The following is a 20568-nucleotide window of genomic DNA, read 5'->3' on the forward strand; positions in this document are numbered from 1 at the left end:
TAGATCTGCTGGTATACTTTTGAGCTTGACATCTCTGCCCTTTTTCTCTAGGGTGACTAAAGACAGAGGAGAGAGCATTCTCTGGTTTTAACCTTTTCCAGAGATTAAAAATTGGTCCCAGCTGAAGAAAAGCAGAGCAGTTAAGATGTCATCAGTATTGAAATCCAACAGTGGCATGAGGTTCCCAGAACTGCATAATACCTTCTAAGAGCTATCTAGCTATCTGGAATATCTCATTTTGTCCAAATTGGAAGGTCCAAAAATTATTCAAAGAAAATATTTTACTGATAAACACTTAGAAAAGGGGTAGCAGTCTGGCCTCATTTGGACATTTTTTTTTTCCTTCATACAATGCACTGTTGATGATATGGATAGACTTTTGGACACGTGGATACAGGCATATCACTCCTCTGGTGGAAAAGGCCATGTCACTGTTACACTAACCAGCAGAGTTTACCCAGTCCTCCTCGCTGATAGAGCAGAGAAAAATCTGCAAATGCAGGAGGTAAATAGCTCCTGCCAGGCAGGACTGCTCTCTACACGTCAGCTGTGCAGCTCAGAAAACCTCTGATGCCAGGTAATGAGCTGGCATAGTTCAGCTGTCGGCATCTCACCCTCTTGATTAAAGGCAGTCATTTGCCCATGTTCTGTAAATTATTTGGGATCATTTACAGTTGTGTAAGTATGCTGCTACAAAAGCTTTGTTATTCACCGTTAGGGATGAATGTGTTCAGCTCTGACAATGTTATCTAGAGAGAACAGCAGCTTCAATCATCTCAAACATACTTGCAATATAGCATAACTTCAGGTGAAGCTCACTGACACCAATGCTGTAAAAGAAAGGAATAAAAATGAAGTGACCATTGCAATGAGAAATGTGAGGCAGATGACACACAGTTTTGCTTGAACAACCAAATTCAAATAATTCAAATTGCACTGCCTCTCCTTTTCCCCTTTTCTATTTCTCTGGAGGTCTTCTTTCTGCAGCAGTGAATGATTCCTGGCCTTTAACGTAAAACAGCACGTATCCCTGAAAGCTGTAGTGCTGTCTGTCCACAGAGAGCAAAAGACTTCTGAAACACTGCCGTCTCGTGGCAGTCTCTTCACACCACTGCAGCTGCTGTGGCAGGTACAGATTTGCCAGAGGTCGCAGGCAGATGTCACAGGCATTTAGAGGCAGGGAGGATACACAGCAGAAGCTTCTTCAAATTTCACAGATGAAGATAGAGAGTTGGTTTTGTGCAAAAAAAGAAAATGAATCAGATGAGACAGGTGCCCAGTTAGATGATGACAAAGTAACTGAACTGCTGCCAAGTGAAAGGCAGCCCCAGACTCCCTTGATGGGTTTCTGTGCTTTCATGAGCCTCATAGCAGCCCTGAATTCAGTCACCTTGCTGCAGCAGTTCAGCGTTTACATTGACAGACAGTCAGGAAAGTTTACAGCCTGGGAAGGCAGATGACCTGGGATGGCTTTCTCAGAAAGGGAGCTCTCTTCTTTCCCCAGCCAAACTTGCTGTACTGCCTCCAGTACATCCTGTTACACACACTCAGTACAAAGTGTTACAGTAATTTTGCAGTAAATACCAGATGAACTTATCCTAAATAAAACAGATTTTATTTTTTTTCTCCCAACCAACATTAAGATAGGGAAGTTTTCTGCCATGGCTTGCTTTAGCACTCATCACTTAAAATCAGTTATTAACTCTGTGTATAAATTACCACCATTCAGAGTAGCATATACTCTGCAGTGTTCTTTTAAAAGTAAACAAGTATCTATCTTAATTTTTGGTGTATGAATTATTTCCTAGTATTAAAATATTTAACATTAGGTGAAAGGAAATCATCTTTTCCAGTCTGTGGCTTTTAAACACCCTCAGTATTTTTCAGAAGAGTAATTTTGTGCAGGGTGGAAGATCTGGTTAGATGCAAATCTGACCTGTACATCTGGCAGCCTACATGCAGCTTTATCCAGAGACCATTAAAGTCACTAGGCAGATTTCCACTGACCTGTGATTAAGGATCTTTTTATTCTACTTGAAATCTGTTGACCTCCTGTCGTGTAGTATCCACCAGAGTTTGCATGAATTTTCTGTATTGTGCAGTCTGCCCAGAGGTATTGCTAGAAACAAATCCTTGCCATGCTGTGAGCAGCGGGTCTAGGGAGAGTACATGTTTAATAGTATAGTACCTCAAATAATGTCTGGTTTTTAATAAATCTTAAAGCGAGTTTTCTGCACCTCACCCAAATGATCTGATCCCGAGCACAGGAGTTCCAATTCAGTGTCTGCTTCTATAAATGGAGATGTCCATAGAAGAAGACGTGGGTATAGAAACTCACAGTATTACATTCTATATAAGGTACATAACTGCTACTAATTTGCTTTTATACAAATTTTACTAATTCACTTTACACAAAGCAGACCTGCGTACAGCTTTGAGCGATTATTCATACTTTTAGTAATGCTGTCTTCCTCTCCCTCTTCCTTCACTCAAAGGAAGATTTAGTGACTAAACCTGTTTCCATCACATCCCAGAATTTTTAGTTGGAAAAAGGTTAGATTTTGGAATTTCACTGGCTGGGTTTCAGGACATTTCAAAGGATTAATGGGTAACTTTCCTAAAGGCCTAGAACATGTTTCACCAGTGAGTGCTTGAGGCATTGCTGATGAAGTTAGTAGCAGCTCAAGGGGTTTGAGACTATGCTTTGTCATTTATAAAACATTTGTACTGCAAGGGCATGTTGTGTAGCCCTGTTTCAGGCTGGCTCTGGAGTATGCATTCAATACAGTGCATGTCAGTGGAGTATCTACATCTGCTGTGCCTTTGGTAGCTGTGCAGGAGATACTAGAGCTGGAAGGTTAAGATAGTTGTACCTGTGGAATAGAAACCAGGCCAGCCAGAACCTGGATCCCCTTAGAAACAGGGAGTTAGTTCACATCAGGGAAGAGCCAGAGTCACAAGCAAGGCCTGGGGAATATGAGTGACCAGGGAGTTGAGATGCATGCAGGGATTCACGCCTAGAGCTAAAGTCGTAGTCTGACAAGCTGCACATTAAAGAGCAGAAAGTTCATATGCTTAGTTACCTACTCTTTTAGTAGTAGAGTCCTGTTTGGGCCAGAATGCTTGCTACCTTGTGAAACCAAGCCCCTTAATGCAAAATATCACTTTGATGTATTTAAGATTAGTGGCTTTAGCAGTAGCACTGGTATCGTGTGGGTAGTCCCACTAGCCTGCAATAAAGATCCTGAAGAGGCAAAAAGAACTGAGTGCACATACAGCTGTGATAATACTGCCTTCACAGTGGATTGATACAGCTACTGGCACCAGTACAGATTTGGAAGGCTAGGTAGTGTTGCAATTTGATTCTTTTCTTGCTTTATTTGCCCAAACGTATATGATTTTATTTCTATAGCCGCACCTTATAACCCTTGGCTTCACGTGTCTGCTGCAAAAGTCTGTAATTTTCCCAAATTTTCAAGCTTTTCCTCTTCTGTTCACAATTGACTTCTTTTTTTCTCCCTCAAATGCACCTGGATTTCCTTAATGATGTGATGCAGCTTAAGGAATGTTTCATGTAAGGTAGAGAGGCCTGTCGTCTTTCCATTGCAGTGAAATATTCGCTTCTCACAGCTCAAATTTGCTAATTTTTTAATCAGCTTTTCTTTTTCTAACTCCTCCCCTTGTTGTGTCTTCAGGTGAAACCAAGGACTATCCATAAACCTTCTCTTTGATCTTGGCATAAGCTGCAGCTCACTAAACTGCCCTTCATGTTTGTTTTTGATATTTAATCTGTTTGGAAATCCCTAAAAGTGGAATGACTTTATGGCAGAGATAAGGTGCCAAACAGTTTATTAAGCAGTCCTTGTATAAAAGTGACAAGCTTCACATGCTCTTGGAGCCTGACTAAATAGAACCAAGAAGAAACATGGGGAAACCCATTAATCTGCTTTTTATTTTTCTTAAGATCTGAGGCCAGCTGGTATCTAGCTTGCACTGCCCTAAACCACATATAAATCTGCTTTTGTGTACATCCATGCAGGGCGAAAAGGAAGATTTGTTCTTTGAGACCTGGGCCCTTGGCTTCTCTAAGCTGTGGTAGTTCTAGTACCCAAGTTCAGGGACAGGTACTGTTTTCACCTGGTCACAGAACCTGCCAGAAATCAGGTAGATGTTAGGGACAGAAGTTTCATAAACCAACAGTCACAAGACGGCCCTGATTATAGCTGTGTGTTGTGGATTATAGGGCAAACATTCCCAGCCATGCTGAGTGAGGCTGGGGGTTTCTCAGCAATGCCCTCAAACCTCCACTAAGAAAATAAATTGTTTTACGGGATGATAATAGGCATTTTGTTTCTGTGAGTAATGTTGCTTAAACTGCAAAAAATACTATGAAAAAACACTCTCATAACTGCCTACTCATAAAATAGCAATGGGAACAAAACAAGGGAGCATGGTTCTGCTCAGAAGGAAAAGAAGGTGCCAAAGTTGTTTCAATTAAGGTTACTGTACATTCTAAGGACTTCTTTTTTTGGTGCCAGTATCCTCTGCAACAGGATAGTCAGGTCTCAGAGGATTTGTTGGTTGTACAGTGTAATGCCAGTGAAGTCCTAGTAGAGCATTGCCATGTCTGCATGTGATCACAGCAATGGAATGGCATCCACAATGACTTGTTCTGTAGATGAGTTCCTATCTGTTTGGATAAATCGGTGTCCCGCTGGTGACTTTTTAAGCTGGACTTCCCCTGCATTGGAGCAGAAGCTTGCATAAACATGAAGAACTGCGTCAGTCAGCCCAGTAATTTTGGATGAAGGACAAATAAATGCCCACTGATGATTGTCTAGTTGCTTGTACTTGCTCCTTTTCCTGGGAAAGCCTTGTCACCTCAGCTGTCCCACTCAGTTTATTTAGACAAACCCCAACTCTGGTCTCTAAAAGCCTAACAAAAAAAGCAGCTGAATGAGATCTGCTAGTTGCAATGATGCAGTAATTTGTGTAACTGTGATCTCTCTCACTTTCATGCTCTCACTCAGTATCCTGGGGCTTGAAGGCACAAAAGCTGGGTACCGTTCCCATCTCTGCCACTGACTTGATGGATTCAAAATAATAGTTTCATTTCTTTGGGCCTCAGTGTACCCACCTGTAAGAGAATATGATCTCTTGTAATGTACTGCAAGATCTTTGGCTGCAAATTTTTCTTATAGTCTCTAAGTACTGCTGTCTATTACAGCAAACCAGTACATGTTGAATTCTCTCTCTTTTTTTTTTTTTCCTTTTTATTTGATTGAGGGCTTCCTTATGCCTCTCTTCATATTTGCCTGGATGTATGCCTGTTACTTGTCTGTCTCCCTAACTGATTACTTAATCTCAGGTTGAATTGACTTGATTTTATTAGATGTCAATTAACTACATCACAGAGGCAGAAAATCAAGGTAAAGTAGTGCTGACAGCCCTATTTTAAAGTTGGTTTTTCTTTGTCTTCCAATATTTTATATAATAATGTATAAAAGTATAAAATGCTTAAAAGAAAGAAAAAGAAAATAGAGTTTTCTTTTTCCTATGGCCAAGACAATTAAAATGAAGTGTGAATGATATAATAATGGATGACAATGTTACTGCAGATCAATTGTATTAAATCCTTCTGTTAATGAAAATAACTATCTGATAGACTAGAATGAATACTGCACAAGAATTAACAAATGGTTGTTCAGAGTCATCTAATTTATCTACTTCTAATGTCTTCCCTGTGAACAAACAGGTATCCTTTCATAGTCTGTTTCTATGAAAATGCTAGCAAAAGGGTTTATAGGCAAGAATAGTCATACCAATTCAAAGGAATATTCACAAAAACACGTTTTGTGGTTTTTGTGTGCTTTGCCTGGGTAGCCCAGTTCTGGCTCTGCTTCACAGAAGTACTTAAGTTTCTGCCTAGTTTTAAGCCTGCCTTTAAGTCACATTAACTTTTGTTCCATGTCAAAAAAAAGAAAGCTTTGCCAACTGCTTTTGACTACATCACGAATATGGGTATATCGTTCATGCAATCCAGATTGCATTTCCATCCCTAATTTACCAGCTTATGAATGTAAATAAAACGTTGCATGCCATGGAGCCATCAGCAGGCAATGGGACTCTCTAAAAGGTGCGCTTGATCTGTCAGTGCTCCTAAGCTCACTAAATGATAGCGCTGGAAAGAAAAAAAACATGTTTCTCAGGTGGGGGGAAACATTTTCCCTCTTCCATTTCGTTGTTCGGAGGATGGACCCTGCTAGTGAAACCACAGAATCATAGAATCCCTATGCTGGAAAACACCTTTGAGATCATTAAGTCGAACCATACCTGTCCACTACTAAATCATATCCCTAAGCATTTCATCTACCTGTCTTTTAAACACCTCTAGGGATGGGGAGTCAATCATCTCACTGGGCAGCCTCTGTCAGTGCCTGATAACCCTTTCCTTGAAAAAGTTTTGCCTAATGTCCAATCTGAACCTGCCCGAGTGCAGCTTGGGGCCATTCCCTCTTGTCAAATCATCTGGGTGAAGAAACACCCACCTCACTACAACCTCCTTTCAAGTAGTTGTAGACAGTGGTCTCCCCTCATTGCTGGGTGTGTTTGTGTAGCCAAGCTTTACAAAGGTCAGGAAAGGTCAGAGGAAAGGACATAGGCTGACCTCAGCCAACATCCCATGAAAGCAGGTACCTCACTAGCCAGCACACAGCCTTCTCTTCTCTTCAGGCTTTTGCTGCTTCCATCTTGCAAGCATTCCTCTTTATCATACAGTTAGTGCTTTCTTCTTCCAGTGAGTCCACTTTGCAGTGACATACAGATGCCTCTTTTACTACAGGACTGACTCCAAATTTTTCTGCCTGGGCTGGGGCAGCAGGCGCTTGGAGAGTGCTTCATGTGGCAGTGCCTCCTCAGGGAGCTGCTGGAACGAGAGCTAATGGCTGTGGTGCTGCACAGCAAGGCTAGTGAATTGATGAGCCTGTAAAGGCTCATTGGGAGGTCTGTGGAGGCTTATTGGGAAATGCATTGTTAATATTATTAAATATTCCTTAGGCAAGCTGCATGTTCAACAGTTTAAACTGTAATAGCTAGCTTATACAGAAATAAGACTGAATGTTTGTAAATCCTGTTGAAAGTTAATATCATTTTGGCTTCTCAGACGGATTAGCAGCCTCTACAATTAGCATGCAGCTGATGTTAGTGGACAATCCATCATACAGTGCTGTTGGATGCCTTCAAATTTGAATACAGTAAATACACTACTCTTTCTAACCTTAGGAGTATTGCCAGATAACCAGATAATGCAGAGCCCCTCGTGGGAGGAGCAGGCTAGGAGCCACGGGAATATGTGACTGACTTCCAGTAACCTTCGCTCTTTCTCCCTTTTCTCATTACATTCATGGTTTATGGTTCCAGCTGAGAAGCCAATGCCTCATCCGTTTTACACCTGCTCTGCTCTTTTCCTGTGAAAAACCAATGGCTGGTAGGGGGAGAGAAACCTCCCTTCTGTGGCCAAAGCAGTTAGCTCACAGCATCTAAAGTCCTTCTATCAGCACGTGTTTTAAGGGACTTTTTTTCACATGTGCATACCACTCTGTGGTTTTTTATCTATTTTTATGTATCTATTTAGAACAACAGTTAGAGGTGCACGCACATAAATACCAAAAGATATCTTTCCAACCATCCATAAAATCTAATTTTTGCAGCAAGCATTTGAAGAGTGGGTAAATTGGGACCTAGGTCCCAGGTTACGGGTCTTGAGACACATGCTGGATGAAAGGCATGGGCAGATGCACTGCAACAGCCTAAAATAAGACCAGTCTGCTCTTTGGGTTTTTTTTTCATGCATTTGGGAACAGAGGGGCAAATGTCCCACCTCTCTGTTGAAGTTCTAAGATTTGACTTTTTACTCTGTCCTTCAACAAATGAGCAGTCAGTTTGCACTTTCCCGTGGCTCAGCATATATGATTTCTAGCATGTAAGGACTATTGGTGTCACACCATACCTGTGGTTGTGGATCCAATACACCTCATTGCAGGGTTCTTGTTTTGAAATTTTTCATGCAGCATTTTGAAAGAGAAATAAACTGGTATTTTCCCCTCAAATCTGGAAGCATTAAAAAACATTTCCTAGTGGTGGTCAACATAAGTAAATTTTCTTTGTGTCTACAAACCTGAGAACACCTCAGACTTTCTCTATAGAGGTTACTAGTGTGTGATGGCTTCTCCGCTTAAGTTATTGTTAGCTCTGTTCTGCTATGAGCCATTTCACAGGGAAGGTTTTTCTGCTTCATATTTGTACAGTAACTGTTACAGTGGTTGCTGGGCACTAGGCAAGGCAGATAATAAATAATAGTGGTAGTACCAGAGACCTCAAAAGCCTCTGAGAAGTCTTAGTCATGACACAGATATTTTAGATGGAGCCATCCCTGCAGGCAGGTTTCACTCATTTCGGGACTCTCCAGTTATTGTGTGAAGACATAATCAGTACCCTTCTGCACTCTCTTCTTAGGATAACTTCTTTAATTGAAGGGAACACTGTTTGCTTGTAGCCTGTACAGATCAGCTCTTATCTTCTTTTTCTGTTGTTTAAATGTTTTTTTCATGAGAGGAGGGTGAGACTGTAATAGCAACACTATCTGTGTATTTTCTGAGGCCATACCATCTCATCTCAAACTTCCCTTCTCACTGCTTCCCTTTTCAGTACTTCAGGCAAGTTGTCATTGACAGAGCTGGAGTGGTGTGGGGAGGACTGCCGTGGTCATCTGCCAGGAGCATAGCTAAAATCGTTATCACAGTGAAGCCAGCAAAGTCTTTATCACTTCCCTTATCTGAGCATTCACTCTGTTTCTAAATGGTGCTGAGGAAAAGGGCAAGTGGGTTGAATACTATGAAAAGAACCCGATTGCTTGATGGAGAATTAGGGAAAAAAAACACTTTTCTGAAATTTCTCCCCAAGTAAAACGATTGTTCCCCACTACAGCTCACCACTGCTCTTTATCAAACCTTGAAGACGGAATATGTGATTTGCAAGTAGGAGTCTCTGCCTGCAGAACTATTTCTGTTTGTGGGTTTTTTTGCCACCAGCTGCTCTGAGAAGGTCGGCTTTCAAAACAGCTCGTGGAAATACACAGGCAAACGCTAACTGGCTCACTGCTCTGAAAATCCCAAAGAAGTTTTAAATACACACACAGTGCTGTGTACACAGAGTTTTGGAAAAGTAACCCGAGCGCATGGCTGTGCCAGCAGCTCAGTATCAGATGATGCAGCATTTTGGATGTATGTGGCTCCCTACACAAATGGGACAAGCAGTGGGAAGAGGAATCAAGCTCTGGAGATGCCTTTGTGGAAAGGAGAGTTTCTATTCTTTCATTCTAGAAAGACAATTTTAGATTCACCATGGGAAATATTGCCTCCCCATTGTTTTAAAGATTTTTAAAGGACTTACCTCCTTCTGCTCACACACATAGTCTTCAGAAATGTTAATCTCACTGTTGTTCTTGATTGTTTCAGGAAAGTAGGAAGTATTGTTCCGTAAAGGATTTTAAGTTACTAAGAAGTGTATGCTAAGAAATGTGGTGTTATACTCTTCCCCTGCAGAGAGAGTGTTAGTCAAAAGTGAAGAAGAGTGGGAGGGCTTTGTTGTAAAAGTTCTTTAAATGATGTTACTATGCTTCTTGGTTATCCTTTTTAAAACCATTTAATAGCAAGCCCGCTCAAGCAGTTTGACAGCTCACATCATTGTGTGTGTAGCTACCACACAAATGCGCAGCAGGGGAAGAACTTTTCTTGTTGGATCTGACTTTGCCCTAGCCAAGAGCCCTCCAGGCAGAGAAACACCTTCTTGTCCGTAAGGAAGAGAATTGCCTGCATCAGCCTTATATGAACTGACAGAGATTCTCTGATGTTGCAAGGCTGCTTCAGGTGTCCTTCCTGCTTTTCTGGGAGCTGCCCAGCAAAGTTACCATGTAAACTTCTGTGGACCCAGTTGCTTCTTTAGTGGTTTGTTGCAAAACTTTGTTCCAAAACTTTGTTCCATGTTTGCCTAGCTCAAATGTGGTCAAGCCAAATGTAAAGGAATTTTCAGATGGTGGCAGCTGCTCCTGCTGCTGTTTTTATAGTTTTGGTTTGTTTATCTTCAACTTCTGAAGCAAACCTCCTCTCCAAGAACAAAGAGCCTCAGCAAACCCCAGTGACTCAAGTGTCTCCAGCATGTGGCCAAAAGAGCCAGAGGCAGAATTTAGCTCAGCATATTTTATCTGCCCAGACTTCACATGCACAATGACAAACCATCCTGGTGTCTTTCAAAGAGGAGGCACAGATTATCGTGTCTATCACATACAGTTTTGGTTGAGCCATGGGAACTGGACAGAATCAAACAGCTCAGGAAAGTAAACAGCTCTGATTTGCACCAGTACTTTTGAAGAGTGGCATGCACATCAGTGTGCTTACTCAGTGTCCCATGTGGTTGCTGTCATTCCCACCTTCACTTGTGGTCAGAAGAAGGGCTATGATCTCTATAATGCTGGAAAAAGCTACTCTCCAAATCCTTGCCATTTATTTGTCTTTCCTCATGCCAGAAGGCAAGTGACTTCTGTCACTAAAGCAATAATATATTCCCTTCCTCCCCTGGATGTTTTAAACCACTTGGACCTCAATTAGGCTAGGAAGACAATTATAGGGGTTTTTTTTTGCCATGTGCCTTTTCAAATTGACTCTTCGGGATTCGAACTCGACATTACCATACTGATATCTGGCAATGAAAAGACTTTTTATTTTTCCCTGTGATTGAGTAAGGTCTCAAGGCTGAGAATGAGAAGAAAATAAGTGCTGTCTGAAAGGGTTCTGCGACTGCCCTAAAGATCAAGATGAGCCTGAACTACATGTGCACTGCAGCCTAGGAGGCTTTTGTCACATTTCAAGTTCTAGGACTACTAGGAGGCAAAAGCGAAGCATTTGTGCACTTCTCAGAGGTGTGAATTAATTAGTGGAACCCTGAGGAGAGGCCAGAAATTTTCACCTTTAGAGGAGAGAGATAAAGAACGTAGAGGTTATGTGCTAAAACACCACCTGAACAAAGCTCACAGCAGCACTGGGATAGGAGAGTTCTACCTTTACAGAAGGTCTGTGCTGTATGTATCCAAGCGGGCAGAGACAGAAAAGCATATATTATGGTAAATTTTATACACAGAATGGTATAAATTTTATGCACAGAATGGAGAGCAGAGTCAACAAAACATACCTGGAGAAATAATTTTCCTTGCATAACCCAACTAAATAAGGGGAGAGGTGTTTCTTTCTTCTCACTGGGCACTGTGTATCAGGAGGCTGTACATTTGTGTTCACTTCCGTGTTCCTGGGCTGTGACTCTAGGCTGGCTGCAATGGCAAGGTTGTGTTTATGTAATGTTTGTATGCAACAGTTACAAGCATCCTGCAGGAGGAGGCACTTGCCTTCACCTGGTTTCCAGTATTCATCCCTGATCTCCTCCCAGTGGGTGCTGCATCCTCAAGTCTTACACTTACCTCATGGGTAAAAACTCACTAATTGAGTTCACTGTAAATAGCAAAGAACTGTAATTTAAAGTCCTTCAGAGTAGCCAGCACGGGGCAGAGAGCTGTTGCAGTGGCAGCTCAGTGGGAAGCGGTGGAGGACAAGTTACTTCTTTGGCCAACACAACCACAACTGAGATGACTATGTTGTTGCAGCCCTTATGGTCTCACCTGCTCTTGTAGTGGCATCCCCAGATCCAGACTGGACTAGGGAAGGGCTTTAGAATTAGTAGGAACAACTGACATGTGCTTCTGTTGGTATGTGCTAGAGGTCTTTTTCAAGCTCTGCTGAGGCCTGAGTGTCCAAGTAGTCCAGGGCTTAAGTGACCTGTTACTATGCTTGGAGTTTTGAGAAAGAAAGAACCATTGCTGATACTGAGTTGCTAATTTTCCACCTGTATGTGACACCTGGAACAATACTGGGGCAGCAAACATACACAGGTCTTAGCAGCCTCAAAGCTGTCACCTATACTTTCTAATTGATTTCTTTGTATGTAACTCAGACTATAATGTGCCTTGGTTGTTTTGTGGTGGTGTTGTAGATGATGATGATGATGATCTTTTAATGAGCTAATGCATTCATTACTCACTGCTCTAGTACATAAGACAATTACATCTGTTCATTCAGAAATTAAAAATGCTTTTTTTCAGGACAGTTTGGCAAATATCCCTTAGCAAAGGAACCAAGGGCATCATCCTCTCTCAGCTGCACAGATTCTCATTAATATTTGAAAAGGATTACTGCAAAATTTAGCATCAGAGTTTAGTATTTTATGCAGTTATTCAAAATTTATAGATTTCTAGATTTTTCAGTCCAGAAGGGACTATTACACACACCTTCCCTGAGCCCCTGTATAACATAGGCTACATTTGTTTAAAGTTTCAATTTGTTTTTCTGAGCAAGCTTGTATTTATTATTTGTAGTTTGGTACAGAAGAGTAGCTAGTGAAAAGCTTGAAACCCATAAATATTATATCAGACCACCTGGTGCTCTGAAGCTTGCTTCTAAATTATGGCCACTCAAAACGAAGAGCAGCTTGAAATACAGGGAAATATGATGATGTGACTATTGCAAAGAGCAAATGAATGACTCCCTGTTAGGGAAAGGTGTTTCTGGAGGCCCAGTTTCAGTTCAAATATTGTTTTTATCTTTGGCAAACAAATGCTTTTTTAGTCAGAATAACCTTTATTTTAGAAATAGGGAAGAAATAAGGGAGAGGATGTTTCAGTAGGAAATCACACTGTATCTGAATAACTCAGGAGCAAAAAGCCATCTCAATGTGGCAAGGCAATGCCCCATACCAAAGTGCAAAATTTACACAGCAGCATGCAGAAAATATCCCAATACACAGGTAACTGTACTCATTGTAGTGTAATGATTCATCTGAATAGTGGGAAAATATATTTTGTATTTACCCATATCCTGTTGTGTGATTGAAGGTGTGCTGAACGGCTCAAGAGAGATGTTTCTGTTTCAGCACCTCTGTTTTAAACACTATGAAGAGGAAGGGCCATAGGAGTCTCAGCCTCTTCTGTGACACTGGCCTGGGCTTTGATGATCTTGCTTTCACTCAGCCTATTGCTCACACTAGAAGCCTGCAGAAGTGCACCTCAGCACAGACCCGCCATGTAAAAACTACAGATTCTGTCTGGATAATTAATATTAGCTGTTTGAAATAATCCAAATGCTGCTCTCTGATCTGATAAAAAGAATAAATACAATGGGTGTGAATGATGGGAGCTAAGAGAAAGGACTGGGAGGGGCCAAGGACAGGAGTTTTACCAGGCTGTTTTCTCAGAATGAAACAGCTTTCATGGGGGAGGGAGAGGGAAGAATATTTTTCTTTTTTTCTTCTTGTATTTTTTTCCTCCTCCAGATGTGCTGTACTATGTTTTACTGGAGTTTTTTTATTTTCATTTCCCTGTCTCTAGTAGAGACTTAGACTTGGAGACTGAGCACAGCCCACCCATGCAGCTCAGCCAGTAATGGGAGTAGCTTGTCTTCACTTCCAGGTGCAAACTTCCTGATCAGTGATGTGGGACTGAATGACAGGCTGGTCTCAGACATCCAGGGGCTCACAGTCTGTCTCCAACATTACGGAGAGGCACCTGTCTTCTCCTTCTTCACTGAAGGGTAACTTTCAGACAGTAAAAATACTTTATGATCTCCTTCGGGAATCTTCCAAGGTTATAGAGCCAATATGATTCACAGTGCTAAACTACTCAGAGCCTTGATGATAATTCTTATTATTATTCTCATTATATATTTTGTCAAGAAGCTGGACATATGTAAAGGAATAAGACTTTCTGGGATTACTTGCTTCCAGACCTTGAAATAACAAAATGGGAAAGAACAGCACTTAGCTGAATTACATTATTGTGAACTTTATCAAACAGTTATCAATATATACAGAACCCATTTCCCACATGCTATGACCTGTCTCTTGGTGCTTTGCCCTGACTGGATCTGTATGGTTTTCTGTAAAGTCCTTGCACAAAGACACAAATGCATATACAAAAACTGGTGAAGGTGCTCAAGATTCTCTTGCAGACCTGTTCAGTTCTGCTGTATGGATACTTTCAAAGTAGGTTTTAGAGAGAAATTTTTCACAAATGTGGACCAGATGCAGTAATCTGTGGTACACAGGAAGATGGAGATGCCATTTGTGAAACAGTGGGGAAAGGCACAGAAGAAAGGACAGCTTCTCCATGCACTCCCATTTTAAAGTTTGAGTTTGCCGTAGCAGAAGACCATTGAATGTCACATGAACTCGCCCCCTCCTCAGCCCACAGCCACCTTTGCTATTTTAAGTGCATTAGCAGTATGCAGGTAGCATTTGTCAGATGTCTAGAATTCTTCTTTTCCTTCCTTTGCAAATCACTTTAGCTCAGAGAGTTATGAGGTTTGTTTTTTTTCTCTTCTGGTCTTTTCTCCCACCTGACTTAAGCTACTGGTCTACCTATTAATTTGTTACTGCTTTCCTGATGGAGGAGCATGCAATAATAATTTGTTACTGTGAAGCCCATAATGACTTTTAATTGTGGCTCCTAATGCCACATGGTGTCATTTAAATCTCAATGGCTGTCACTTCCCGTTCTCTCCCAGAGAAAATACAGCTCTTTCCCCCTTGAAATATCTACATTAGTGCACATTTTATGCCTGCTTCTGTTGAGCTAAGCGAGTCACAAAGTGCCAGCTCCTCGAATTATTAGCTTCTTAGCCCTTGTGGAAAAACAACCCATAATCTATTTGTTATTTTCAGTGGACATTGGATACAAAATAAGCTCATTTGGTTTCATTTGTTTGGTGAAGCCAAGCCTTGTGGCCCTTGTTGTCTTATTTAGAAAGAAACAAAATCATCCAAGCAGTCATTTTCCTCTGTGCTTTCCTGAGCAGAGTGAGATGGTCTGCTGCACTGAAGTCATTGGATTTCTTCCTCCTCATTTCAGTGGCATTATATTTCATATAATCACAGAATCATAGAATATTTTTAGTTGGAAGGGACTTTAAAGATCATCTAATTCCAACCCTCTTGCCATAGGCGGAGACAACTTCCAATAGACCAAGCTGCTCAAGACACCATCCAACATGGCCTTGAACACCTCCAGGGATGGGGCATCCACAGCTTCCCTGGGCAACCTGTTCCAGGGCCTCACCACTCTCATAGTGAAGAATTTCCTCCTTATGTCTGACCTAAATCTGCCCCTCTCCAACGTATACCCATTGCCCCTAATCTTATCACTACACGCCTTTGTAAAAAGTCCCTCCCCAGCTTGCTTTCTTCAGGTACTGGAAGGTCGCTATAAGGTGTCCCGAGAGCCTTCTCTTCTCCAGGATGAACAACCCCAGCTCTCTCAGCCTGTCCTCATATGGAAGGTACTCCAGCCTTCTGATCAACTTTGCAGCCCTCCTCTGGACCCATTCCAACAGTTCCATATCCTTCTTGCATTGGAGATTCCAGAACTGGATACAATACTCCAGATGAGGTCTCACGAGAAAGGAATAGAGGGGCAGAATCAACTCCCTTGACCTGCTGGCCACGCTTCTTTTGATGCAGCCCAGGATACAGGTGGCCTTCTGTGCTGCAAGCACGCATTGCTGGCTCATGTCGAGCTTCTCATCAACCAGCACCCCCAAGTTCTTCTGTGCAGGGCTGCTCTCAATCGCTTTGTCCCCCTTCCTTTACTGAAATCGCAGATTGCCCCGACCCAGGCGTAGGACCTGGAACTTGGCCTTGTTGAACCTCATGAGATTCACACAGGCCCATTACTCCAGCTTGTCCACGTCCAGGTGGATTTCATGCCCAGGACTTAGCACTAAGCAGTTTTTACCACCCCGTACACATACAGTGGAGGGCAGGAGGAGACGTTTCTGGGCAAATCTCAGTCGTATATATAACGATTGCAGTAAAGTTCTCACTAAAGCAATGTGCTACATTTGGAATTGAATAAATCTAATTGTAATTTTAAAGAGCTGAGGGGCAGGCGGCAGTGTCTGCAGTGCATAGGTCAGTCAGATAGGGAAGAAATCACACTGTTTCCCTTGATAAGAAGCCTGTCAGCAAGGTGTGAGAGCAAGGAGGTCTAGTAAGACTCACTGTCTCACTCTCGAAGAAACATACAAGATGCCACAAGACAATATCTGTGGAGGCTGTGCAGGTACAGAAGAGAGAAACATTGAGTTTTTTTACCTTTTCATTAGGACCTCACACAGGAGGAAGAACTCTTGCTGAGTGCCCAAAGGCATGTTAGTATAATGCCAGTCAGGACCATCACGTGACTTCATAAGGTCGGTCATCCTCAGCCAATAGCTCTGGAAATTCTGCATTGGGAATCGTAAGACTCCCAGCCTGAGTTATCCCCTTGCTTCTCTTAGCTTGTCGAAAACTGTAGAGTTGTAAGCTCTTTCATGAACCAGACACAAAGGAACAAAATGGCTTGCATATTTGTATGAAATGCCCCAAAGAAACAGATAGAGGAAACTACACTAGTACAAGGCACTAAACAATTTTTTTAGTATCCTGCACTGAAAAGAGACAGTATTTATTCTATTCTTTCTTTCTAAAACTTAGGTTGAGACCTAAAACACGATCTCATTAGTAACTGTGGCTAAACAGAACAATGACTTAGCATGTCTGTAAATGTTAGCTGAGATTTTCAGAGGGGGCTGAGCATTCATGTCTGATCAGAAGGGCATTGCAGTTAGCTCCCAGTGTTTTCTAGGTCTGAGTCTCCGTACTTTCCTTCAAGAGCTCATTCACATTGCATAGTGGAGATAATGTCTACGCAAATACTAAAATATGTGGAAGTCTATATTGATCTTTAGATTTGTTTACAGTTGTTTCTACATCTTAACCAATTTCACCGCTTCCCTTGTGGCACATCCTTCTCATGTCTGCTGTCAGTTTTTTTTTTTTATGCCTTTATTACAGAAGAACGAAACATTTTCTTCACTGAGCTATCAGAGATGTGCTCTCTGTGTGTGTGTGTGATGGAGCAAAGTGACAGAGCCATCATCTCACCTCATCAGGCTGTATACTGATTACATTTCCAGTGCAAGCTCAGTTGTGTTTTCTGATATTAAATATTGGCTCTTACTTTCAATCAGCTACTGGCACTACTGTTTGGTTGAAAATATTTTAGTGTTTATTAATAGCAATAAGGATAGCAGTGATGTATTGTACCAGTGAGAAACTATTTTACTAAAAACTCTGGTATCTTCTGGCTTTGGAAGTACTGCAGTCTGCTTTCACAGGGAAGTGTGTCCCACCTCTGGGAGCTGACAGAGATATGAGCTTCTTCCTGTAGCCAGCAGCCTCTGTTCTTTCCTTCTTCAGCTGCATTTCCTCTGGTGCTAAGGAGCTAAGGGAATCTTCTGACAGCAATTCAACCCTGCCAGCACAGGTCCCTTCTGAGCTGCTCGGGGCTTGCCCACTTCATGGCTGGGTCAGCAAGAGAGCTGGTGAAATGTGGTGAGACTCGGGATCATGTCCTGCTTCTGCCAACGTGGAAAGCTGACAGCTCTTCTGTACTAGTGAAACGGCATAGGAAATGCTTTAATTGTTCCTTGAAATCTTGCCAACATGGTGGGCAGAGAGGTGTGAGACTAGCAGTGAGTACAAATCTTGCAGTTGTAGCTCATTAATTTAGAAGGTTTTGATACCTTGTGATTCTCCTGCACTCTGTATGTGGAAATGACTGGTAAGCTCAGCATAGTACAAGTGAGGTAAATGGCTCAGTATCAGCAGCCTCATTTGAAAGGCTCAGGACTAAATGAACGTCCTTAACTCTGGAGATGGGGACGCTCAGGCGATGACTGTGAAAGGCTAGTTGTTATAGAGCTGCACTTCCAGATACTGTTTCATTAATACTTGGAAAGCCACAGTGATGGCCCTGTCACCACAGCCAGTTCCTTAAGGTCAAGCTGTTCAGTCTTGCTGCAGGGGAGAGCTCTGTGTTTTCAAGGGGACGAGGAGATGTTTAAATTTGCATCTAGAAAAGATGCGATAGGTTAGTTTCTGTGATCTAAGATGCCTCAGCAGAGATCAGTGCAACATCTGCTTTGCTCATCTTGTACATACGTACATATTCATGCACAGCTTTCTGAACTCTCAAGAGACAACCGAGCATGAAGGAAGAAGAGTTCTAGTGAGCTGTAGACCTTCTGCTTAAGCTGCTGGGAGATGAAACATCTTTCCTCTGTCATATTTTAACCTCCTAAGAGTTTTTCAGGCTTACAAGGAAAGACAGATCTTTTAGAGGGTGCCCAGTTCCTCACCTGTTTACTGATAAATGCAAAAAGCAATAAGAAATTACAAAAAATATGCACATACTAATAACTAGGCTATCTGGGGAATAATGCATCTTTGTACAAGCCCCATGAGCTAATGCCATGTGAGTAAACTAAGCACAAGGGAGTGATGTGCAGTCCTGGCAGGACGTGGGCGGCCCTGCAGAGAAGAAAGTTTCCCAACACATCTAGCCAGGAGTGTGGAATGTGCTCTTTGCTGGAGCCAGACTCTCCTCTCTAATGCTGGCTGAATGAAAGGAAATGGTGAATGGTACGTTAGAACTGCCAAGGAAGTGGATCCGATGAAACTACCAGCTTCCCAGGGCAAGGATAAAGCAAGCCACATGTTGCAAAATCTCTGAGTTAGATTTTTACTGCCCAAGTTATTGCAGAGATTGTTCTTGCAGAGCAGGAGACAATGAAGGAAGCGCTTTATGGCAACTCCTGCACATCCCTTCATCCAGGCTTGTTTGAAGTAATCCCTGTCCACATGGAAGGATCTTGCTCAAATTTGCTGTGTATTGAGTGTACCAACATTACAAGTATCCAGGCTGTTCTCAGTCAAATCCATCTTAAAAGAACTTGTTGTTTTGATGTTGAGGATCAAATTTATTCTGATTCCCAAGAAACATCACAAAAGTACATGGAAAATCTCTCCCTTCGGGTACATCCCAGATTTACGTTACACCTAGGAATGGACAATTTTTTCTTCTGTTTTCCTCTCCTTCCTTCCTTCCTTCCTACTGGTGGCTTAAAATAATCATCTGCATTTGCCATTTCGTTCGTTATCTGACCACTGATTTCTGTCTTATTGGCAGTGTTATTGTGGTGAGCATGTGCTGTTCTTAGGTGGTCCTTGACTTTCTTAGATCTCATCTTACCCCATGGATGGAGTTGTGTGAAGGCAGAACACACTGAAAAGATGTTTATATGTTTCATACACATGCTACTGGGAGGAAATTTTTGTCTTTCTGTGTTCTCTGCCACCCTGCTCCTTTAAAGGGAAGCACCTTGTTTCTAAACGAGTGTTTACCTCACTGCTATCTCCCAGGTAGAGCAGTCATTCTGAGTTTTGGCATTTGTATTCTGGTAAAATAAAGCAGAGTGATTTTTTAAAAGGCTCTGAGCACTGAATAAGTCTGAAAAATGTTAAAGAGACAGTCCAGTTTTAATGATCTGGCAGAATAGAATTTGGCGGCCTCTTTTTCACTGCTCAGTTGCACACAAACCAGTGTACATAGTGATTTACAACAGCACCTGGACATTCTAATGTGCAGCAGATGCAGAGAGGAACAAGCTGTTGCTTGAAAAGGCTGCACTTAAAGTGGTCCTAAAGTTGTGAACAGATATAAAGAGACATAAAGAAGCTTGTTTGTTAACTGAAACACATGTTTTTCAGATTCCTTTGTTCAGATTGATAGAGTTGTTTCTTTTTTTCTTCATGTTTAGAGTAATTGAAGAAGTCATTATTTCATTTTGTTCGATAGATAGAGATTCCAGTGGAGCATTTTCATAGAAGTTAGAGAGTATCAACCGGAGTTTTCACAACATCGTCATTCTTTCTTTAAAAAGTCACTCACTTATTCTAACTTGTTTGCATTTCAGTGCTTTGTGTGATGTGTTTGATGCTAGAGCAGCTCTGCCCAGAAAAAAATGACTTTTCTCAAGAGTCTCTTCAGAGCAAAGCAATCAATAGTTCTTAAATTGAAGGATTCATAGCAACATGTTAGAGCAAACTTCTGGCCATCACTGCTGAGGGTGATGCATATACCAACCAGGTAGGCAGGGCAAATCTTCACTGCAACAAACAGAGATGCTAAGTACCACACACAGGACGCACAAGCAGATAAGCAAACCACTTGTTACAAGTCTGTAACTGAAATAATGACAGCCTAGGAGTTTATGTCAGTTTCTGTCACCCCGCTAGCAATCCAGGCATAGTCTATGTGTTTCTGCTTTTCTTTGTTTCCACTGATTGCCATATTTGCGGTAATCTCAGTCTCCATCTAATCTCTCCTTGAGTTCTGTCTGTTCTTCACTGCTGAAGAAACTGGGACTTCAATACTAACAAGAGGATGGATGGGTACTTGGCAAAGGGAGCTATTGAGAAAAAAAACACATTTCTTTAAGGATGGGAACAGCTCAATACCATATGGGAGTCTGTAAACACTGCTCGGAGAGCTGACACAAGACCTGTGCCACCACACTCAGGCCTCCCTATGAC

This window comes from Cuculus canorus, chromosome 4 (assembly GCF_017976375.1).
Source record: "Cuculus canorus isolate bCucCan1 chromosome 4, bCucCan1.pri, whole genome shotgun sequence".
Classification (NCBI taxonomy): Eukaryota; Metazoa; Chordata; class Aves; order Cuculiformes; family Cuculidae; genus Cuculus; species Cuculus canorus.